Raw genomic sequence first — 25807 nt, 5'->3', positions numbered from 1 at the left:
GTGATGAGAAAGTAGAGATGAAGTTAATGATCAATTCATTTCAAAAAAGGAAATACTGAGAGTCAACTCTTCGCTCCCCCTTCAGACAGTCAGCTCTTGTCCCGGATATGCTATTTGCCGTGCAGTCTCAGAGTCTTTAAGGTTCTATGACTTGATAACCATAGGTAAGTTAGCATCGTGAATAGACCTTGATGTGTTCTGGATGTAAACACCACCCCCATTTCCTTGGAATTGTTTAGATTTCCATTAGAAATCTTAGCCTTCTGTTAAGTTCATCAGGGGAGGTTATATAGTTCTCCTAACAAGCCACAACTTGCCACTGAGCATGGAGTCTTCAAGATGTGCTTAACCTTGACGAAGGGAAAGCTTGTATCTAATAAACAGGAATAAAAATTCCAAATTACTGCAAAGCACTGCAGCAGGCGAGCTGGAATTCCAGTCATATAAAACCTCTGTTTACAGTAAGATGACGCCGTGAATCACAATGACACCCTAAGGACTCAACCCCGTACCTAGTCACATTCGGTCTATTTGTGTTATATAATCTCATTTTCATACGAGCTTATTACACATATTAAAGCCATACTTTTCCTTGTACAGGCAAGATCCATTGATAAAACAATGACGTGAACTAACACCCTTCCTAAATAAAGTTGCGCCAGTACCTCCGCATGTTAATGGACCTATTTCATTGTTAATGTGACTGACTGTTTATTGATTCTTGCAGGAACCCAGCGAGGGTTTCGGAGTACAATTTCGTTTGGAGAGCTCTGGGTCCAACATCTATGCTCAATTACAACTTTCAGAAGGGGCGATCAATAAAATTTAAATTGCTTATGGTAATCACAACTTCAAATCATTGGGATCAGCATAAGCAATCTGCTGACCCCAGCCACGCTCCTAAATTGAAACCTGTAATGAGTGGTCATTTAGTTTGGGTCCATTCATATTATTTTGCAGGCAGGTGATGAACAATTAAAGATCAGCCTGCACCTTCCCCGCACTACATTCCCATCTGTATTCCCAAAGTATTAATATGCAGTAACCCTCAGGTTCGCACTCTCCCACTTCTTTAATGGGTATTCTGTATGAATAAGCAATTATATTTTCTATTAAACAATTTCAGTGTAATTGAATTAGCAGTTATAATATTGCTAGGGCAAGCAAAAGCTTTCCTAGGGAAAAATTAAGTGATATTGGGTAGTGCAAATTAATTTATAGAACTGAAAAATGTAACCAATTAAATAGAATTGCCCCAGCCTCCCCCTCCTCCAAAATACAATTAAGCGGCACATTGTTTCAAAGAGTTTGTTTCAGAGCAATTTGTTTCCAATCATAATGGCTGTTTTTCATTCATTATGAAAAGCTGTCTATTATAATGAAAATTTCATAGGCAGTTTTCCTTGACAAAGCAGGTTGCAAGTTTAAACAAAGATAACCTGCGGATTACTTCCTTGATGTGGAGTCACCTTAGAATTACATTTTAATAAATCATTGGGAATAAATCTTCTGCATTGCAGCATAAAGAGTTAGAGAAAGAAAAAGCAAAGACAGAGAAACAAATCAATGGAAATCTCCTGCTGCCAATGCCGTAATAGATGAACCAGTGCGGCTACCGGAGTGTATTACACACACACACACACACACACACACACACACAGCCAAAGAGAAAATGTAAGACAAATATCATGGAACTCAGCTGTCACAAGTGAGAGCTGAGGAATTAGCCTGTCTTAGCCATTCATCATTCCTGCAAGGCCTCTTCCAAGCATTTGACTGAATTATAAACTAGGGAGTTCCCAGCCACTTTTTCCCGGAGCCTAAAGAGCTGGCCATCTTTGGATAACTGCTGAGGTTTGAAGCACAGTTTCCAAAGCAAAATGTGTGTGTGTGTGTGTGTGTGTGTGTGTGTGTGTGTGTGTGTGTGACACGCATATGATGTAGGTAGCCTAAGCCCACATGATATGTGCATATATATTTCTAAAGCAGTTTAAAAGCACTCAGAGCATTTCTAAATATCTCATAAGTAGGCAGCGCAAGGCATTAGTAGTCACTATACCTCATAAACCTGATGGGACATCTTTTATTAATGCCTAGATCTGGAAAGATCAGTGCAGAAGCTGTGAGTCTCTCCGCAGGAATTCCACACAAAGGATGGGCCGGACACCTCAGAGGCACAAGAACTTCAAGGTGCTCATGTAGGAGGGAGAGGTCAGGTTGAAAGCGTGGGTCCAGGGAGGATGGCCCGAAGCAGAGTGGGCCACCCAGAGGAGTGCTGCAGGAGCTCTGTTATCTTGTGCCTGCTGCTGTCCAGACCAAACCGCAGGTGGGACTGGAACTCAGGGAGAACTGGCAGGAAAATGAAAGTTGTCAGGACTTGGAATCACCCGAAGAGACACAATTTCAGAGCTCACTGCCTGAGGACAGAGTGAGGGAGAGGACTTGGACCAGAAAAGTTTCTCACTTGGGGAAAATGGAGAAGGCTGATATCTAGACGCTTAGACGCTAGAGAAGATAAATTGAGAGTTTGGAGGAGAGATGAGGAGAGATGACATTGTGTGTGTGTGTGTGTGTGTGTGATCTTAATGTATCTTAATTAAGAATATTTTAACACCCTGAATTAGGTTACTACTATTTCCTCTACCTCTTTCAAGCTGGTAGTGACTGAAAAGCAGTCAACATAAAAACAAAGGCTTATATTTCTTAGGTGACTTTATCTTCACATATGCTCACAGTTTTAGCTTAGCAGGTATTAATTGTGTGTCTTAGTGGGGTTCAACGTCTGCTTATATAGCACTTCTAACCAAACACTGCCTGGGAGTTGGGCTATTGTTGAAGGGTATAGAATCTGCTCTTGGGGAGATTTTCAAAACTTGAATCCAACAATATGTCTTTGGTTATATCTAAGATTTAAAGACATGCTTAGGTTCTTTTAAAATGTAAGAATGATGGTGGGTGTGTTGTATCTTTTCTTCATCCTCAGGAATCTCAAAATGAATGGGGTAAATACAATGTGTGGTTAGCGCACACCCCTTCTAGAGTGAGTGCAGCGTGTGGCTAGAGTACACCCCTTCTAGCTCCAGAAAATATTTGACAGATTACATTCCTTTAAAAATCAGAAAGATCAGATTTCTCCCATTGAGGAAAAGTAGTGAAAATAAATTTTTTAGGACTGATTTTTAAGAGCATGAAAAATTGTTATTTTAAAACTGTGAAGACATTGTAGAGCCTAGCATGGACATAGGGTAGAAAAATTCACTTCTAAATGCTTCTTTGTATCTGAAATGAAATGCACACAGAAATCCACATGTTCAAGTGTCCACATCTGGGAAGATAGTCTATATCAATTATAATTTTTAGTATTCAACAACTTTGATGAACATAGTTTGACTTTTAATAGTCAATGTATCTACATGCGCAAATAGAAATGTCAAAACAATGCATGCATGGTTTGTTTATCCAATTTGTGTTAATATTTTAAATGATTTTTTTAAAATTTTATTTTATGTGTGTGCAATCCTCATCTGCATGTGTGTGTACATCCCTCATCTGCATGTGTGTATACATCCCTCATCTGCATGTGTGTGTACATACCTTATCTGAATGCATGTATCTCTCATCTACATGTGTGTATATTCCTCATCTGCATGTATGTGTGTGCATCCCTCATCTGCATGTGTGTGCATCCCTCATCTGCATGTGTGTGTACATACCTCATCTGCATGTATGTATCTCTCATCTATATGTGTGTGCATCCCTCATCTGCATGTGCATGTGCATCCCTCATCTGCATGTATGTGTGTGCATCCCTCATCTGCATGTATGTGTGTGCATCCCTCATCTGCATATATGTGTGTATCCTTCATGTGCATGTATGTGTGTATCTTTCATCTGCATGTATGTGTATATGCATCCCTCATCTGTGTGTGTGTGTGTGTGTGTGTACATCCCTCATCTACATTTGTGTGTGTACATCTCTCATCTACATGTGCATCCCTCATCTACATGTATGTGTGCATCCCTCATCTGCATGTATGTGTGTATCACTCATCTGCATGTATGTGTATCCCTCATCTGCATGTATGTGTGTGCATCTCTCATATGCATGCACATATGTGCAAATGTGTGCCCTACTTGTAAGGTCACATGATATAGTCATTTCTTGCAGAAGTCCATGTAACAAGCACTTAAGAAGACATTTTTTTCCAGCATGGAGTTTAGTTCAAGGCCACCCTTCCTCCATGTTCAACCTAATGTTAGATGTCTCATTTCTCTTTCTCAATGCCTGAGCCTCACCCAGTGCTGTCTTACTTCCTGTTCAGAGTCACAGACTATTTTGCACTAACTAAAAGTTTCCAAGTGGCTCAGTTTTGATGTCCTGCACTTCCCCTAATGCACCTTTACCCAGAGAGCTTTACTGCTCCCAGAGAAAGCTGTGTCTTTGAGGATTTAGCCTTGACCCCTTCCTCTTCAGTTTTGCAAGTTAGTCTTTGCAGTTAAAATTCAAATAGGTGAGATAGATAAGAGAGATTAAATCGAGGCTCTTTAATACTTTGACATAGATCCTTGCAAAGTTTCTAGGCTGTTGTCTCTATAAGTGTGTGGTCCCAACATTAAAAACCTTGTTAACTTAACTTGACCACGCAATTTGGTTTCTATTTAAAATCATTTCTACCAAAATGTTGTGATTGATAAATTTTAACCTAAGAGGTGAGAAGTGCATTGTGCTTAACAATCTCAACACAGCTGCTCCCAGTTCTACCACAAGCACTGTGATCTGGCGGGAAATCACACTAGACTAGTTGGTCTTAGTCAGGGTTCTCTAGAGAAACAGAACTGATAGAATGAATATCACTTTCAAAGGGGAGCATTATACCACATGGTACAATGAAGGCTGGGTAGCTCAGGGGCTGTCTGCATGTAAAATGGGTTGAGAAACCAGGAACTTCTCAGTTTAAGAAACCAGACACTGCCTATCTCTGCAGTCCGTATGGCACTGAAGGCCTGGAGGATCTCTGGAGAGCAGCTGGTGCTCAGTCTACATTGAAGCTGAAGAAGCAAGTTCCAATATCGTGAAGCTGCAAAGACAAGCTAGAGGCACTCAACAGCAAGAGATGAAGAGAGGCATGGAGGCATCACTGCTTTCCCTCCAACCTCTCTCCATCTTCCCTGTCAGAGGTTGTTGCCCACTCTAGCAGAAGACTTTGTTCCTTTAGATAAGCCCTCCTGGAAACACCTTCACAGACAGGCTCAAGGGCGAGCTGTCAGGATGAGTCGTCACATGACGTCATCCCATCTGGAAGGCAGCTGTGTTCTCAAGGGTCCTCTAGCTCCAACTCTTTCTAATATCGAACATACTTCTTTTTTAGAAGTGAACATTGAATTGTGGTTCCCAAGGGTCCCATGTTGAAACCTGACCCACAGCAGGTCTGCATGTGATCTTGGTTATTGGAGATAAAATGTTCAGGCATGTCACCATTTCCTTATGTGGGGAAACTTGAAGGCCATAAAGAATACATATGAAGAAGAGATGGGAACACCAGAGACTGTAGACAGACTCTCAGAATAAGGGGGGCTGATCCTTCCTTACAGTTGGTGCTCACAAGAAACTGCAGACTTTCAGGCTCCAGATATTTGAAGCTGAAATCATATATGTGATACATAATCACATATATGCATATATATGATATATGTATATATACAGCATATGTATAAATAATATATGTGCAGAGCATATGTATATGACTAATCACATAAAGCATTCTGAACTTTCCTTACAAGTATACATATTTAAATTGGTACATATGATAAATTGATAAATATTGGTACATATGTAGATATAATATAATATAGCATAATATAACATAACATAACATAACATAATATAATAGCATTATTGTCCCAGATTGCTTTCTGTTGCTTGAGTAAACACCATGAACAAGATTGAGTTGAGGAGGTAAGAGTTTATTTCAGAGTTGTATTTTATTTTTTAGTTTTGAAAACTGTTTTTTGTATTTTAGCGTTGTAATACATTATAAAAGAAAGACAGGGTGAGAATTCCAGGCAGAATTTTGAGCTTGCAAGAGCTCAAAAGCAAGAGCCATGGAAGACCACCATGCTGCTCTCTGGCTTGCTCCCCATGGCTCGCTCAGCCTGATTTCTTACCCCACCTAGACCCACCTGCCTAGGAACGCAGCACTCACAGAGGCCCGTGCCTTCCCATATCAATTATTAATCAAGAAAAACACTTCCAAAGGCTCGCATACTTGCCAATTTGCCCACATTTCCCTGAAGTTCCCCCTTTCCAGATGACCCCCAACTTTGGTCAGACTGACCAAACCAACTGATATGCTACCAAAATGTTGCGTGTGTTGACAGTGTGTATAGCAGACTGTGAATGTACAGGACGATGAACCATTGAATTAAACTCTAGACATTAAAATCTCAACAGAAGTATGCTTTAAGAACTTCTTGAGTCACTTTTCCTTTGCTGTGATGGGACACCCCGAAAAGGAAATTATCAGAGAGCTTCCTCAGGCTTATGATCCCAGGTGGCTAAGAGTCCATTTCTGTGGGGAGGCATGGAGGACAGGGGTAGGCACGGCAGCAGGAGCAGGAAGCCAAGAGGTCTACTCATTCCACTTCATAGAAATAGCAGAGAGTAAACTGGAAGTGAGGAAAGGCTGTGACCTCTCCAAGACTGTCCCCAGTGACATATGCCCTCCAGCAATGGGATGCCACCCTGCAGCCTTCCTCAAAGGGTAACACCAACTGGGACCAAGTATTCAAACACATGAGCCTATAGGGGACATTTCCTATTTAAACCACTGCAGGCTTCTAAATCTACCAGATTTTCACATCAGAAAGGTGCCTAAATATATCCCCTTCCCTTTGAAGCCTAGGAGGACACTGCCACCTCTAAATTGCCTCTTTCGGTTCCTAACAACTTCTTAAATGGTTTTATGGAGCACATGGGAGAAGCCGAAGAGATTTTCCCAGTCAGCATTCTGGTTTCCTATCGGAGGCTGGAAGCCTCTGTGGAATTTTGATTTTCTTATGAGACAGTTTTTCCCATTTGCTTTGTGTGTGTGTGTGTGTGTGTGTGTGTGTGTGTCCTTTAATGAGGATGTGAGTCCTGGGAAGGTAAGGTCAAAAGCATGTTCATCGAATTTAAGACATAACTTTGTTGATGGTGGGGTACATGACTCTGTAATCACAGTACTCAGACTGTGGGGGCAGCAGAATCAGGCGTACAGGGTCAAAGTTGGCTAGTGAGTAAATTCAGAGCCAAGCTGGGGTATCTGACATACACTCACAAAGAAAGAAAGAGGAAGAAAGAAAGGAGAGCAAGAAAGGGAGGGGAGAGAAGAGGAGGGAGGGAGAAAGGAAAGGCAGAGAGAGAGAGAGAGAGAGAGAGAGAGAGAGAGTTTGGCTCCCCAGAATCCTCTTAAAGCCATATAATAGCATGATTTGTAACCTTAGTATGAGTATTAAGATAGGAGGTAGAGACAGGTTAATAACCAGAAAAGAGCAGATCAGATACCCTGGCATATGCAGTAGTGAACAAGAGACCCTGCCTCAGACAAGGGGTAAGATGAAGAATGACACCTTCTGTCCTCTGACCTTTACATACATGAAAACATGTACCCATTTCACTCAACCTCACCCACAGGAACATGCACATACATCTATCATACATAGATGTGTTATAAAAATAAAAGGGCAATAGAGCGTCATGTACATTGGAGTGTAGGTACTAGTACATGTGTTAAGATAATATCTTTAAATCTTGGCCACTTTATGCAAATTTAACAAAGCACAATTAAGATCATCGATCTAGAGTTAAGCCAGAACAGATACGGGCTAACACTAGTGTCTGTCTCTGAAGTGCTATGCTTCACGATACAGACAATGCTAAACAAGCCTCTCTATGGTATTCTTGTTAGTAGTTCTATGAACAGTATTGGCAGCTCTGAGTCCTTTCAGAGAAGTTCCTGGATGTTTTGTGTTAGGAAATTATTAGATTTAACATTTTCTTTGACCAATGGATCTATTTTTTCTATCATATCTTCAATGCCTGAGATTCTTTCTTCTGCTTCATGTATTCTGTTGGTGGTGCTTGTTCTCTTGCTGAGATTTCCAATTTCCAGGATTCTCTCAGTTTGTGTTTTATTTATTGTTTTTATTTTCATTTTCAGGTCTTGAATGGTCTCCTTCACCTGTTTGGGTTTTTTCTTGGCCCTCTTGGTATTCGTTAAGGTATTTATTGATTCCTCCATTTTTTTTTCTTTTCCTCAATTTCTTCAAGGGAATTTTTTTCATTCCCTCTTTAAGGATCCCTATTATCTTCATAAAGTGGGTTTTAACATCTTCTTTGCTTCATTTGCATTGGGATATTCAGGTCTTATTGTCATAGCATAGCTGGGCCCTAGATGTGTCACATTTACCTGGCTGTTATTGACTGGGTTCTCAGGCCTCTGGATTTGGGATAATTATAGGTCTAGTTGCTGATTACAGAGTTTGTATTTGTTGGATGGGTGGTGTTTTTTTTCCTTGGTTTGTGTTTTCTATTTGGTCTTCTGGACTTTGTAGCTTGGATTTCTAGTAGCCAACATGACCTCTACTCTCTGATCTAGTACGAAGATTTTGTCCATCTTGGGAGAGGGACTTCCCAAGTAGCTAGCATGGCTTTTGGTCCAGCTGGGTACTTCAGCCTGAGTTAGGGGTTGGAATAAGATCATGAGGAAGAGGTAGGCATTTAGGGGCACTGAGGGAGTGGAGGATGCCCACTGATGGGCCACCTATCTGTAGTTCTGAAGTATGGGATGGTGTCTGCTCCAGCAGGGAGTCTCTGCCTGAGTTTGCCTATCTGTTTTCCTGGCTAGTTTCACTTGCCCCTGTTTTTCACACTGTTGTAGTCTGAAGCAATCTTTCTGGCTTGTGTGGCATGCTCCTGTGGCTCAGAGGAAAGTTCCTTTCTATGGGGTCTTTAGGGCATCAGTGTATGTTGGGCAGGAGACAATTCAAAACCCTGTGCATATGCACACAGAAGCCAGGAATCAATGCCAGGTGCATTCTTTTATGTTTCTCCACTTTAGTTGGAGACAGGGTCTCTTGATGAATCTGGAACTTGCCTCTCATCTAGGCTGGCCAATCAGCAAGTTCTTGGGATCAACCTGTCTCTTCCTCCCAACCTATGATTACAGTCACCTATCCCATGCCCTACTTGATATGTAATGTGGGTGCTGGGACCAGAACTCAATGCAAGCCCTTGACCCATGGAGGTACCTCTTCAGCTCCTACCCTCTCACTTCTTGTAGAAACAGAATAACTTGTCTGTATGGAGCTATAAATTTGGGAGCATTCACTAGTATATGAGGGTGTGATGGGGCACATCCTCTTACTTTCAACATAAACATGGAGTTCTCTTTGGAAAATGCCACCTTATGTTACAAAAATGTATTGGGAACTAGAGATGTGCTGTAAACAAGTTCTCCTAACTGGATATTTTATCAGAGGACAGAGTGAGAACTTTACAGCTTTCCATGGTTCTTGAGATTTTGTATACTGCCCACGTTTAGCTCCTCAGTCAGGGCTGCCATTTTATTCGTGATATAATACTGCTTAGGGTTATCAATCTTTAAAAAAAGTATACCATTGCTTTATAGCCACTCCTGCTTTGCAATACAAATGACATAATTACTTGCTCTGACTGGAGGGGGTCCAGATCCTCTAGTTCATTTATTAAATGCAAATCTTATTAAGTATTTTATCCTAAAATGGCTAATGCAGAAAGGGCAGTCCTCGACTAAGATGGACAACATGCCCAAAAAATAAATACTAGGCAAGTAATGAAACCTGAATTAAATCAGCCTACTGGAAACCAAATTGATTACTTATTGAAATATGTTAACATGGTGTAATGGGTAACTGCCAGAGTCAGATATACAATAATATTACATGAATCATTGTCAGATAACCACATAGGCTTAGAAGACCAGGAAGAAAGTTTAAAACCTTTGCTGCCCAAATCCAGATGATTAGAAGAAATGTACATGTGGTGGTCAGCATATTATATGGTCCAATTAAAATGACCTTTGGCATTTTCCAACTCTCTCTCTCTCTCTCTCTCTCTCTCTCTCTATCTATCTATCCATCTATCTTTCTTCTTCTTCTTCTTCTTCTTCTTCTTCTTCTTCTTCTTCTTCTTCTTCGTCGTCGTCGTCTTCTTCTTCTAATGTTATTTGTCTGTTGACACAGAAAAGACGGGCATAGCTTCTTCTATAAAGCTTTCCTAGAAACCTTTGAGAATGCTAAATACACTGAGCCTCTGCTCACTATTTTAAATTTTTGGCTATTTCAAGTTACTCTTCCAAATGTTTTCTATGTCAAAATGTATAGTATATAAAATATGTTCTTTTGTGAGTAACGGTTTCAGTAGAATAACAAGAAGCCCTTGTATACTCCACTATCCTAGCCCAGGGTACCACTGTTTATGTCTGTGGAGCTATCTAGGTGAAAAATGCTTCTTTAGAGTTTTGAAGAGCTTTAATCTATAGAAACTATAATGAACGTAATCGTATCAAATTGCTTGATCACTTCAAAGTATAAATTTCTAAAGTATATCCATGCTATTCTTTTTAAAGAAAGTTTTAGAGTCCAGTTCAAACAAAAAATTTTCAGTGTAGTTTTGGAAACCAAAGTGTAGCACCTTGAACACTTCAATTACAGAAATTTCATGATTGCTATTATCTAAGTCACTTAAGTCACTTGGAATTTTACCAGATAAAATTTTAAAGTATTTAAGTATGTTTTCTCAGTACTTAAATAGCCATTGGGAAAATCTGAGTCAGAGAAGCAATGAGAATTCTAATAAATATACTACCCTTGAGGCTCATGAGCCTCAGTTTCCCCATTTGAAGCACATCCTTACAATCTCTCAGATTGACAAGGTGTTTGGGTATTTTGTCTGCATGATCAAAGAGAACTCAACAAAGAGGAAGGAAAAAAAAAACTGGTGTCGCATGCTGGGAAGAAAATGTTTTCATTAGCACATCCTGGGGGTGCCCCTTTGAACGTGTGTTAAATTGTGTTAACAGTTTGGTTAGGAGGTGATAGTGTGACTGTTTAAACTTGTCTCATTAATAGACTAGTGTGATTCAGAGTTGGATTGTGCAAGCCTGTTACAGTATTTCCTCATTCCTCTCCCTGGAATACCTCAAAGGCAGTGAGTCTCCACCGCTGACTGTTATCAAGGCTCTGTTCCTGAGTGATTTCTAGCCCTAGGACTCCTCTTTTGTTTCCGTCAGAAGGAACTATAAATGGTTCATTTTCCCAAGCCAGCGCTGTATCCTGGATTTTGTTATTTCAGCAGCCCTTTGTCTTCTCTTGAAGGAGGAATGGCCCACTATTCTGTCCAGAGACGCGGGTACCATGAAAGCATAGTTTTTCATGTGGTGAGAAATGTGGCTAGGCCCGAGCGGCTGGACACACACGGACCCTCAGGGTTATCCACACAGCCAATAATCAGCTGCTTGCAAGGCTGATTACTTTCTGTTGCTTAGATGCAAAACAAACAGAAGTGCCAGACACAGGGTAAAGGCCAAGACGCTGGGTGCGTGTAAACCTCTTTTGGAAGATTTATTACATGCCACAGTGTGGCTATAACTTATTCTCATATGTCCCTCTTGGCACTTCCCAACAGTCATGAAAATGGAGAGTCTTTATTCAAGGAACCTGTGACTGTGTTGCTATTAAATTATCTGCATATTGGTAGCACAGAGGGACCCTAGGATGGCATTTCCCCCCTAACCCTAACCCTCACCACTCAATACGAGCTTCACAATGCCAAGCTTGGAAAGAGAGTGATGGGACTGTCTGCCTTGGGGGAGGTTCCCACAGGTAGATGCTGAAGAAGGGTGAATGGGAATACAGGGAAGAAAGAAACGTAGGAGGGGGAAGGCTGCAGGGGTGGGTAGAAGGGAGACAACAGAGGTGGATTGAGTGAAGGCTGCAGGAGTGGATGGAGGGGAGGCTGCAGGGGCAGATGGAGGGAAGACAGCAGGGGTGGATGGAGGGGATCCTGCAGGGGTGGATGGAGAGGAGGCTGCAGGGGTGGATGGGGGAGGCTGCAGAGGTGGATGGAGAGGAGGCTGCAGGGGTGGATGGAGGGAGGCTGCAGGGGTGGATGGAGAGGAGGCTGCAGGGGTGGATGGAGGGAGGCTGCAGGGGTGGATGGATGGAGGCTGCAGGGGTGGATGGAGGGAGGCTGCAGGGGCAGATGGAGGGAAGACTGCAGGGGTGGATGGAGGGAGGCTACAGGGGTGGATGGAGGGGATGCTGCAGGGGTGGATGGAGAGGAGGCTGCAGGGGTGGATGGAGAGGAGGCTGCAGGGGTGGATGGAGAGGAGGCTGCAGGGGTGGGTGGAGGGAGGCTGCAGGGGTGGATGGAAGGAGGCTGCAGGGGTGGATGGAGGGAGGCTGCAGGGGCAGATGGAGGGAAGACTACAGGGGTGGATGGAGGGGATGCTGCAGGGGTGGATGGAGAGGAGGCTGCAGGGGTGGATGGGGGAGGATACAGGGGTGGATGGAGGAGAGACAACAGGGATGGATGAAGGGGAGGCTGCAGGGGTGGATGAAGGGGAGGCTGCAGGGGCAAATGGAGGGAAGACTGAAGGGGTGGATGGAGGGAGGCTGCAGGGGTGGATGAAGGAGAGGCTGCAGGGGCAAATGGAGGGAAGACTGCAGGGGTGGATGAAGGGAGGCTGCAGGGGTGGATGGAGTGGAGGCTGAGAGGGTGGATGGAGGGAGGCTGCAGGGGTGGATGCAGGAGAGGCTGCAGGGGTGGATGGAGTGGAGGCTGAGAGGGTGGATGGAGGGAGGCTGCAGGGGTGGATGCAGGAGAGGCTGCAGGGGTGGGTGGGCCCAGTTGCTTATTAACAAAGCTAATTCTATAATTCTTAGAAGTGTGAATGGTAGTAACTACAATTTTACAACCAAGCACAGAACCCCCACTTGGCATTACACTTCATCCTGTAAGTTGCTGTTTATTAGTATAAGCATCTCCATTACAGCTACATCACAGTCTATCTCTATTTTGCTTATACCTAACTGGTTACTGATCTAACCCTAGCTAATTTGCAAAGCTTTAACTAATTATTCTTAAAGTTATTTTTAAAAATTCGTCCTAATTAAGCTGTGAAGCTGTGATCTTCAAGTCTCCCATATATCCGCGTGTGCATGTGCATGTCTGTGTATGCTCGTGTGTGTGCATGCACATATATAATTACATAATATGAAGTGGATAAAAATGTGAATCACAATATGGACTGCCTAAGTACAAGTAATATTTACCATGCTCAATATTTTTCAGAATAATTTTCATCCTCTGTTCTTTAACTATTACTGTTCCTTAATTCTGTTGTTTGTAATCCATCCTCTTTGATGTTCACATGATTTTCTTGAAAATATAAGTAGCTCATATACCTTCCTGAAGCGCGACTATGTGTAGACAACTGGCAAATGCACTCTCTGGGCCACACTAGTGGTTTGTCATGGACAGCAAATGTATTTATTTAGCGATCACTTATCTGAATGGTCCAAGATTAAGACATCATACCATGCCTGGTTTGAGATTAAGTTCTCACAACGATTAGAAAACTGTTTGTGGTCAGACAATAGTCAAGGCACACCTGTAATCTGCAGGGGAGGGAACACCCATGGATGAATACCATACTCACTCTTAAGGACTTTGAACAATTCCTGGTTTGAGCACAAGCCAGGAGAGTTTTCCTTGTGCCTAACATAGAAAAAATTCTAGAAAAGAGTGCTGACTGTTGAAGGAAGTCAAGTCTATCCTAAATTTAGAGTCCTTACTAGGAAAGTCAGACACCCTGACTCACAGGTTCATGGCTATACCTCAAACTTTCAATTCCACACTTGGCTAGAATATTTTGAGAGGTTATGGGACTTTTCAGGAGGTAGAACAATCTCACTAGAGAAAGTAGATTATTGGGCATGGGCCTTTTGGGTTACAGCCAGTGCTAGTTTTGGCTGGAGTCCTCTCTCTGCTTCTGGATTCACTCAGAGGTGAACATACACACACACAAACACACACACACAGCCACAAAGCCCACTCTTTGGATGCAGAGATAACCCATCCCCCACCAGGTTTTTAGGAAGGGTACTTTCCGCACACGAGAAAAAAATTAAAGGGTGTTCTTTCCTCTAAAGTAATAAGGTCAAGTGCAGAAGATTCACTTGAGGAGCTCCCTGAACTCCTCTCCTGGACAGAAGGGTAGAATTCAAGGTTGCACTGCACTAGAGCAATGAGGAAAGCATTGGTAAAAGCATTTCACCATTTAGCCAGCAGGGATGGGGAAAACCCTGGGCAATATCTCAGCAACTAGATGTAGAGGGATCTTTATGAAAAAAAGAAAAACATAAAACCAGGTACAGGTGAGTTTATTAATAAAAAATATTTCCAGGATTCAGCATATGGCAAAGACATAAAGGATGGGCAGTCTTACAACTCTGATGCACCCTGTAGAGAGAAGTTGAAATACATTGAGTTGATATGACTGAATGGAACACAGAAATAAAAAGGTTTAAAGGAGTGAGCTAGGTGGGGTGAATGTATTATATGAGGCTAGAAAATCAGGGGTTTCAGTCCAGAGGAATGCTTAAAGGACCTATACATTTAATAAGGTCATCAGCAATGAACTATTGGATGTTTAGTTGTGACTGTGGTCCCCCAATCACAGCTGGTGATAGAAGAGTCTGACATAGAACTTGGTTTGTCACTTGAATTGGCATTTGTCATTTAAATTGAGAAAGATAAGACCTTGGAAGCAACAAAGACAGGAAAGTAACACAACCTCTGGAAGTCTGAGGTTTAGGAATTGGGTCTTGATTACCAGCATAATATGGTTGAAGGTGAAATCCCATCCCATGGGTTCATGTGTTTAAACACTTGGTCCTCACATGGTGGTACTGTTTTAAGATGTTATGATACTTTAGGAAGTGGTGAAGACCATAAGAAAGTAAGTTGTTGGGACTGTGCTTTGTGAGTTATTATTATTTCTTGGACAGGGGTTGTTGTTGTTGTTTCTCCTGGTCCACAAAAATTGCAAACAAGCTCCTATTCCCTCAAGCCAGTCTTAATGATACTCCTTTCTTAACATAATGACCATGTCCCCTTTAAACTGTGAGCCAGAATAAGTTCTTCCTCCCTTAAATTGTTTTGTTACATCAATGAGATAAGTAACTAGTGCTGTTGATAAGGTTGAAGAACATGACTCAGAAAGCTCTAGGAGAATCTTAAATGAATTCGGCATCTGTAGAGACAAATACAGGCAGGCAATCAATAAAGTGACTGAGAATGGCCCACTCTATTTAAAAATCATGAACATTTACTGAATTCCTGGACCAGAAGACAGTTTTAGGTTCAAAGCACATTTGCTAAGGAGACAAGACTCTGCAAGGCCTTTAATAGTTTAATAATAGTTTCCCCAAAAATTCACTAACTGGATGCATCTATTTGAGCAATCATTCACCAGCCTAAGGGGAAAGTCCCAGATCACTTGGAAATAAGCTCGGAATTGATGTTAATTCTTTGAGATCCAAAGTACTGGAGTTACCTTGACTTGAGAATACATAATGAATTCAAAAGTGGTACAAACAATTTCATCAGATGGCACAAGGTGACAAAGTATCAGAGGGAAAAATGACTTTAGGTAAAGGCTGGAGGGTGAGTATGTAAGGATGTATAAAATTTTTGCAATTCAAGTTAATTTTCATGGAAAGCATCAGCTATAAATGGGTACTGAAGAAAATCAAGTACACAAGTAATTCACCTCTTCCTAAAACCTTGGAGGGACCGACTAGGTGCACTTCAGATGTACAGCACAGAAGCATGGGTCTGTGAGTTGAGGGCACCATTTTTGCAGATGCAGTATCCACTCTGTATTAGAGTCATTATGACACTAAGACTCAGATCCAGCAATGCCTTCTAAGATATCTTTATTCTGTAGTGTTAGAACCCAAAAGTCACAGGGATTCAACCAAGGTCTCCATTGACCAACATCTTCTCATTTTCGTTTGGAAACCTCAAGCGTTTGAGTGTGAGAATTAGCCTTCAAAACCAAGAGTCATGATTTTGTCAGTGGCAATTGATCTCCATCAGAAGAATGAGTTAGGACCAGCCTGGCGTCAGGTGGATGAGGATATGTAATAAAATACATATATCTGTCTAACATTTTACCAGTCATGGGTGCATGGGTACACTGAGTGTGCAGAAAACCGCACTAAGGGTGAAGAAAAATTAGGTTGGAGTGCCAAGGAGAGAGTGAGCCCCAGTTGGGGCCCCACTGAAGTAGTAGTTGAGGTGTACCCCTCTAACAGATTTCTTATCCACCTGGGGAAAGAAATGTGTTGAAACCACAGTGGAAACTCTCCTTATGTGTGGATAAAAACGTGGATCCTTACAACAAGAGGGGTGTTTTAGAAGCTGTGGCGAGCTGTTCTGTGATCCCTCTTCAAGGAAACGCAGCTGTTTAGCTGTATTGAGTGGGCTTGGCTGACACCTTCCACTTAGAGGGCAGAAAATGTATACTTCAAGCTGTGCTTTTCCCAGACAAGCTCTAAATCAATAACTAACAGAAGGCTTGTGCCTTGGCCATTTCTAAGTAATGGGAGACTCTTCCGATGGGCAACACTTACTTTAAGGCTCCCCAAAGAGTTATCTGAGGCTTTTATCCACTCCCAAGCCTTCTTCTTTCCCTTGTTTTGTTATGTTTTCTAAGGTAGGATCTCTCTATGTAACCCTGGCTTGCCTGGATAGACCAGGATATCCATGAACTCAAAAAAAAAAAAAAATCTGCTTGCCTCTGCCTCCTGGGTGCTGGGATTATAGAATAAGTCACACACCCAAACTTCCCTTTTCCCCGTTGGCAGGGTATCATCAGTTTTGTGGCATTGTAGTTACCTTAGTTCTTTTATAGTTCTTACAGTGTTTTCATCAACCTTTTATAAACTGTGAATTAGCTTCAAATATACTCTATTTTCTGGCACACCATGGAAGCCAGAAAGATCTTAAAATAATGAGAAAGAACTGCTGAATGAAATTCTCCTTCAAAATTGAAGAAAAAAGGAAGACATTCTTAGAAGAGGAAATAGCTGAGTAAATATATCACTTGCACCCTCATATTACAAAAGCTATAAAAATGTTTATTTAAGTCTTAGGGAAATTATCTGATGTGTGTGTGTGTGTGTGTGTGTGTGAGAGAGAGAGAGAGAGAGAGAGGTCTACTACAGAATGGGAAAATATAAAGATATATATAATTGACATATGACTTACAGCAACAGTGATGGCATATTAAGTTTTGTTTCTGTTGGAAATCCACTCAATACAGGGATTAGGAAGTAACAACAGAACAGAGAAGAGGATTAGGTGGAAATGGAATGATAGAAGTGGCTTCTCCTGTTTAAGATGGGGCACAATTAGTAATTGAAGTTGGACTGTGAAGAATAAAGGAAACTCCTGTTAGAGTAACCACACAGCACTATTACTAACATAATAGTAACGAATGAGACCAGGGAGATTTCTCAGTTAAGCATATTTTCATCTTTTACAGAGGACCCACATTTGATTCCCAGGATCTACATGGCAACTCATAGCCATCTTTGACTCAACTAGAGGGGAACTAACCTCTTCTTCTGGCTCCCGCAGACACTACATACATGTGCTACACATACGTGTCCTCAGGCACATACATGTTAAATACAAACATATGTACATACATACATACATACATACATACATACATGCATACATACATACATATTGCTAAAGTATAACCAAAAGGTGAATCCAATTGAAAAGCAAGTTAAATATATATATTTAATTTAACACAAAGAAAAAAATGAGGGATGATGATGGGATGGAAGAATGGAAATGAAAAGCTAAGATGGCAAACTTAAGCCTAATCATGTTGTAGCTAACTTACATGTAAACTGATTAAATGTTCTTATTGAGATACACAAATATCACATAAGATTAACAAAGATCAAAATTTTAATATCAAAATTTGACAAAATTATTGTGAAGTCAAGAACTATTACAAGATACATTTCAATAATATAAAGGGATCATTTAATAAGAAGTGAGTGTATGGCTCTAATAATACAGTTTGATAATATCAAGTATTATCAAATCAAATTTACAAAACATTAAGGAAACTGAAAAAAAATAAAAGTATGCTTATACTTTTGGAAATGGGTACATTTCCTCAATGTCTTTAGCGTTTCTTTGGCTTATTTTTCCATAGTGATGAACAACACCCCATGAACTATACAATGTTAATTATATATATTAAAAATTAAATATGTTAAAATGTCCAATATACAATTGGACATTTTAATACCTCTTTCAGTAACCAGATATATAAGCAGAACAAAGATATGTAGAACTATAAAATATTTGAACAATATAACATACCAGATTAACATCATTGCTTCAAATACCACAAGACCATAGAATTCGACAAAAATTCAACATGAGACACCCATAGTAGCTAACACAGTGGTAAATGAAAAGAGTGAAGTCCAGAATTTATTATACAAGCAAAGCGTTTAAGACAGCTTAGGACTGGGAAGAAATGAACTTACTCTCCCTCTGTAGTGGGATTGCCCCCTCCTTGTTTAGTCAAAGGACTTTAAGGTATGTCCACACAGAAGTTTATAACAGATATTAATTCATAATCATGAAAGACTACGATTCGGTTCAGTAGGTTCAGAGGTCAAAGAAGCACAGTGACACAAGTAGGTGGGGTGTTGTTCATCACTATGGAGAAATAAGCCACAGAAATGCTAAAGACATTGAGGAAATGTAACCATTTGTTACTAAGTAAAAGAAGCCAGTCTAGAAATGTAACTATTTGTTACTGAATGAAAGAAGCCAGTCTGAAAAGACCAAATAATACGTACTTCTAACTTAGTAACATTCAGGAAAAGGCAAAACAGTAGATAGAGAAAGCAGTAATTACCCCCACACAAGAAGGCAGCAAAGAAGGGGGACGGCCTCCTGGGGTCCCACCCCTTTGTGAAGAGCTATTGGCAGTTCAAGGCTGCTGGAAGAGGGAGAGTCACTTTCTTTATCAAGATGTCCACTGTTTCCCAGGCCCCAATGAATGGTTCTAAACCCATGCACATATGGTCAGAACTACTTAGATTAAGTGGATAGATAGAGAGATTAGATAGATAGATAGATAGATAGATAGATAGATAGATAGATAGATAGATGATAGATAGATGGATGGGTGGTGGGTGGGTGGGTGGGTGGATGGATGGATGGATGGATGGATGGATGGATGGATGGATAGATAGATAGATAGATAGATGGACTATGGAATGTTTAAGAGAAAAATGACAACATGTGGATGTATTCCATCAACACCAATAAAATAATCAAATTGTTTCATGTCCTCATGTGAGTGGCCATTCCATGTAGTTCACAAATGTAAAAAGTATTGGACTACTCACTTAACTTTCATATTTGTGTTGAGGATGGCTGCTTTCATGCTCAAGCAACTGTGGATTAAGGACTTAGTTACAGTATTAACCACTATGCATTTGAGTGTGTATTTGGAAAAAAATGAGTGGGAATCCTAGACGACAGTCCATTGGCGGAATTAAAATGAGTTTAAGCGTTTGTTTAAAAAAATGTTAGGGTTAGGGTTAGGGTTAGGGTTAGGGTTAGGGTTAGGGTTACGGTTAGGGTTAGGGTTAGGGTTAGGGTTAGGTTAGGGTTAGGGTTAGGGTTAGGGTTAGGGTTAGGGGTTAGGGTTAGGGTTAGGGTTAGGGTTAGGGTTAGGGTTAGGGTTAGGGTTAGGGTTAGGGTTAGGGTTAGGGTTACAGCCAAAATTACCACAATCTACATGAGCTGTCATTGTCATAGTACTATGAAATTATTCATAAGAAGAACAGCTTTATCTTTCAGGGTCTGGTAAAGAAAAACACACACATATGTGTATATGTTTGTGTGTGTATAAATAGTGTGCGTGTGTATGTAGTGTGTGTGTATGTGCATGTATAGTGTGTATGTGTGTATATGTATAATGTGTATATGTGTGTATATGCATATGTATAATGCATATGTATATGTATAATGCATAATGCATATGTGTTTGTATATATGTGTATATGTATATGTAAAGCATGTGTATGTATATGTAGTGTGCTTATATGTATGTATATGTACAGTGTGTGTGTGTCTGTGAGTGTGTGTCTGTGTCTGTTTCTGTGTCTCTGTGTGTGTGTGTGCTGTGAAAGGACAAAGTAAAGAAGTTTGCCGTGGAGTCTGATGTTCCAGAAACAAAAATAATGACTCACATAGAAAGGTAAGAGTTAGATAAGCTAAGTCCTGGATCATTGATGAAATCAATGAAATGAGCCCTAACCAGGACAAATAAGTTACTGCAAGTGACTCCCAGCATAAGATGGAGATTTGAGAGCATATCAACATATCTCAGTGAGACTCTAAACACACAGGAAGGTCACAGGTTCCCTTGTGCTTTGAACTCCTCCACCTTAAAAACAATCTTCTTGCCAGTATCCATGGTACCTGATAGAACTGTATCACATACCACCTGGGTTTTTGTACAGAAAGATGAAGAATCATTGCTTGTTCAACCATATGGTGAGAAAATAAAGATTCAAGACTCATCCAAGGTGGAATTTTTAAGCAATTGCCCAACCAAACATAATAAGACTTAAGATCTGATTGGAAATTTGAGACCAAAGGACTCTCTTATATGTGGAGAATACAAAATTTGTCATTGATTCTGGATACACACACTGTTGTCATATGGAAAGAGAAACTTCCTGATATAGTCCGTAATAAAGCAATGTCACATTGATTATGAGTATAGTGAAAATCTCTCTCCAGGCATATATTTTTCTATTCCCTGCATCACACTTCACACCCAATAAATTCTCCTCTGCAACCATCCATGGCCCCGCACAGCCATCAGCCAATGGGAGGAGTTTTCTACCTGGCATTTTTACACAGGGTACTTTTTCCCATACAATTTATACCACACAGAGGTTTGGGATTCCATACCTTTCATCTACAAAAACAGCCTCTGCTGTCAGAGTCTTTGAGCAGTACATTTGACAAGCTTTCATGTCCCATCTTTCCCGTTAAAAATCTGCGCCATGAATAAATACTGCCCCCAGTAGTGAGTTAAAATACTATCCTGCTACCTTTCACCCCTTTTGCTGGAGAAGCAATCTGAGCCTAGCACATTCCAGGGGAGATCAGAGGGATGCAGCTGGTTTATGTACAGTAGGTGCAGCTAGTTCATTTGTCAGCCATCTGAGAGAAGCCATGCAAACAGACAGCCGTGGCCTCTCACCCACAAAATCGAGGTCATGGCGAAATGTGTGATGCACAGTGGAGATAAGTCGGGAGAAATGTAGAAATGAACAGAAAGAAGAAAAACTAGTCACAACTAGACTCAACATAAACATCTCTTAGACATTAAAATGCCGTGCCATATGAATAATTAAGGAAGAATTTAGATTTCTTGGTATGTGCAACTATGGGAAACAACTATGTTATCTCTGTCCAACAAGCATGGCCAGACATACATGCCAGAACGTATGTCCTCTTTAGATTTAAGTTAGGCCCTAATACCTCCCTGCTGAGCAACCTCTGAGCCCCACACCCTTCCTTTTTAGTTGAATTGAATATGTCTCTCAAGTTTTGAATTCTATAGGCACAGAGTCTAGGTCAATTACTTGTCTTCAAAGGAGAAAAATTCTCTCTGTCTCTATCTCTCTGTCTCTCTGTGTCTCCATCTCTGTCTCTGTTTCTCTCTGTGTGTTTCTGTTTCTCTTTGTCACTCTGTTCTCTGTCTCTCTGTCTCTCTGTCTCTCTGTCTCTCTGTCTCTGTCTCTCTTTTACACACACACACACACACACAGAGAGAGAGAGAGAGAGAGAGAGAGAGAGAGAGAGAGAGAGAGACATTGCCAATGTAGTGACTGAGAGTCATGTTGAAACATAGCTCCATACTTAGCATGATAGTGCCTTCCAAGAGCAGGGAAAGTTGTGAAGTGGAAAAATAACATGTGCAGCATTTCTTGGAGGAATTCCTGTTTGCCATCTAACCCTGGGCAGGTTAGGGAAAGGCGTCTCCTGCTGTACAGAGCCTAATCCCTATCTTGCTGCATAGACTCTACCATACCTGTCCTTCAGAATCACTAGCCAGCACTCTGAAATACAGAATCGTCATTGGAGGGGTTCTTGTCCGTGCATGTTCTGCAGTGCCATCAGCAGCTCTTGTACTCTGCTGTGGTTTATAACCTGCCTTCTTCCAGAGATGTTTTCTTCCTGCATGTTCTATCCTAGTGAAGCTTCCCAGATAACTCTACTTCTTCTTACTCCAAGAAGACTCCTCAGAAGATTCTAGATTTCAGCAGGCACCATTCTCTGGTAGAGTCTTTATGCCACTTGTTCATTTAAAAATCAGTTGGAAGCCCATTCATTTCATTGCATTCCTAATGCCTTACATATTCACGTGGCTCAAGCCTGTAAGATCCTGCAGTTAAATGTGAAGCTCTTACAAGGTGGTGATCCTGTCATGTAAGTCTTCATGTAGCCTGGAGCATCTTGGAAGGTGTTACGTGTTTCTTGAATGTAGAGATGTGGAAGGCACAAACTCTAGGATCAAGTCCCCTCACTCAAGCACTGGCTGGATGCAGGACATCAAACAACTTATTTAGATTTTAAAGCTTCAGTTTCCTTTTCCACACAAGATATGCATAATTATGGGAATCATTCAAATTAACTGTTATAAAATGGAATGAGTTACTATCACTAATACATAGTTAAACATTTCCTCATGGAATGAGGCTCCTTAAGAATGAGAAATAAGCCAGGCGGTGCTGGTGCACGCCTGTAATCCCAGCACTGGCAGGCAAATTTCTGAGTTTGAGGCCAGCCTTGTCTACAGAGTGAGTTTCAGGACAGCCAGGGATACACAGAGAAACCCTATCTCGAAAAAACCAAATCCAAAAAGGGGGCGGGGGTAGTGGAGATAAACCAAACCTACAGGACTCAGGAAGTCCCTGAAAGGTACAAGAACCAGGAAGTCTCTTCACTAGGTAATAAAAGCAGTAAAATTTGCTGGTAGAAGACATTCTCTGAGTGCTGAACTACCTGCAAGTTACATATGATCTGCTGGGATTTGGCTTTTGTGGACAGTCATCTGTGCTGGGGTGGATCCAGCTGTCTTCATTTGAGACCCTCATTTCCTGAAAGCAACCCCAATAAACTCAATAGTCCAGTAATATGGAGTAATTTCATAGGCCCTGTCACTGGTGCTATATCTGGAGAGAAAGGGGATTTGTTCAAGTCTATCCAGGAAAAAAATCACACAACAGCAATAGTAATTGTTATTATCATTACCCCTTATCTCTTTACATTTCCCTGGGAATACCTTCTATCGGTTTTTATGAAGCCCTTTTTCTTAGAACAGTGCTTGAGCCTCTGTTTAAGGAAGTATACTATTCCATATAACCTGGGAGTGGAAGACACATGCGATGTGTTCATTTCAATGGGAGGAAAATGTGAACTTTCCTGCTAAGGCACAACATTTCACTGTGATGCATTAGATAGGGCAACTTGCCTAAGGACCATGGCATACTTGAGGACAGAACCCACCTTACAGTCTACTACATCACCCCAGAATCTCCCAAAATGCTCTCCACACTGTAAACACTGGGTGAATATAATATTGATTTCTCCTTTATTTGTTATTATATATCTAGCATAAATCTTAAGAAAAGCAAACAATTCAATTTATAATGCATTCTTGTTAATAGAGATTCAATATCCACCATGTTGACCTTTCCAAGTTGAACTGACGATGATATAGAATCAGTTTATTGCAATAAAAAGTCACAAAAGGGTAATTTCCAAAATGATTGTGTTTTACACATATACACACGTGCTTGCATCATAATAGAATCAACCCATTTCAAAAGTCTCACAGGCTCTCTCTTTTGGGATTTCCTGTGGAGATCTTGTTACCCCTGGACTACGTAAAAGCCCTAGGGACATTTCAGAGTTGATCTGAACTAGTAATGGCACTAAGACAGCACAACTTTTTTTTAAAAGATTTTTTTTCTAAATTCTTTGTTTACATTCCAAACACTTTCCCCTTTCCCAGTTCCCCCCACCCCATATGTCCCATAAGCCTTCTATACACTCAGAAAAAGGAGGGAGGTGATTGGAGAATGAGTGTATAGAAGACAGCACATCCAAGGCTATACCTTATAAGATAATAAACAACATGGTCAGTTATACGTTTTAACTTTCCACATGCAAGCCTAAGTGGTTTTCTTAGTCGTTAATCTTCTTTGTGGTCCTGGATTACAATCCTTTTGCCAATTTTATAATGATAGCTCAGGCTTGATTACATGCCTAGTGTTCTTATTACCCTATCTCCAGGATTGAGCATGTCAGAACAGATCAATAAAGATATATTGCATGTTGAATGGATGGAAATTCCTCTCTAGGAATACTCAAAATGGTGAAGAAAAACATTTGTTGCAATGTTTATATGGCAAATAAATTAAAATCTATACCAACATTTGATTGAAATAATACGTGATTCACTATGAATTGAACAAAGAAATTTAGAACATGAAATGCAAGGCAAAAGCTTATTTTAAGTATATTCCCTGGAAATCAAAAATCCACAGAATGTTTAATGCTAATATTATGAAAATATTACCTGTAGAGTATAAGGCTAAAACTGAGAAAATTATTACAACATACTTTACAAATTTACCTGATATATTTTAATATAGATTCACAAGTAACTGAATCTACTTTCTTACTACATTTATATTTTCATGTGGTTAGGATAAAGACATAAAATCCAATTTAATTAAGGATCAATAAAAAAGTGGGCCACAAAATGATCTAGATCCCAGGTCTGAGGACAACACCTGGAACCTTAGAATATGGAAGATGCTCAACAAATGAGTCAAAAGTGTTTTCAAGATGAAGTTATTAGTGAGAGGAAAGTATATGTTTTGTTAAAAGTACTTAAAAGAGGATTCTAGATGCCCAGTCAAAGAGCTGCATAAACCTGCCAGGTTACATGAATAAAAAAGTCAATTCTCCAGGTTCCATTGCTTATGTTTTTAAGTTTCATAAAGAAACGTTTTTTTTTTATCCAAACTAACATATAGAGCAATCTATACTTATGATAAAACCACATTTGCATTCTGTTGGAAATTCTCACTTTATTCTGAGATCCCTTAGAAGTCTAGTATGGTGGTTTATTTCTCAAAGAGAAATGAATTCTTCAGAGAGAGAGAGACAGAGACACAGAGATGGACAGAAAGAAGGACAGAAGGAGACAGAGAAGACATCGTGGGAGTGAGGAATGAAAGAAAATGAAAGGCTGTTCAATTAAAATGATAATAAATCTTCCACTCATCCAGGGATTTAATGAGACAGAGTAATTTCCTAGGTGTCTTTCCTGGTGCCCTGTGCATAGACCCTAGCCAAATCTAGCTGACGCATGTTTTTATAATGGGCACAAGTATACATACAAAGTTACACGCATAAATTGAAATACAACTATTGAGAATGATTTGGAAATATAACGAGACATAGTAAGTGATCACAACAACCAGCAATTTCCTTTGTTTAATCTTTTGTTTTAAAACTAGGAAGTGGTTTAGAACGCTTCACAGCTCAGCTATATGACAATGTAGAGCCATTTCCAAA

Source organism: Apodemus sylvaticus, chromosome 2 (genome assembly GCF_947179515.1).
Source record: "Apodemus sylvaticus chromosome 2, mApoSyl1.1, whole genome shotgun sequence".
Lineage (NCBI taxonomy): Eukaryota > Metazoa > Chordata > Mammalia > Rodentia > Muridae > Apodemus > Apodemus sylvaticus.
Note: the sequence above shows the minus strand (reverse complement) of the source record.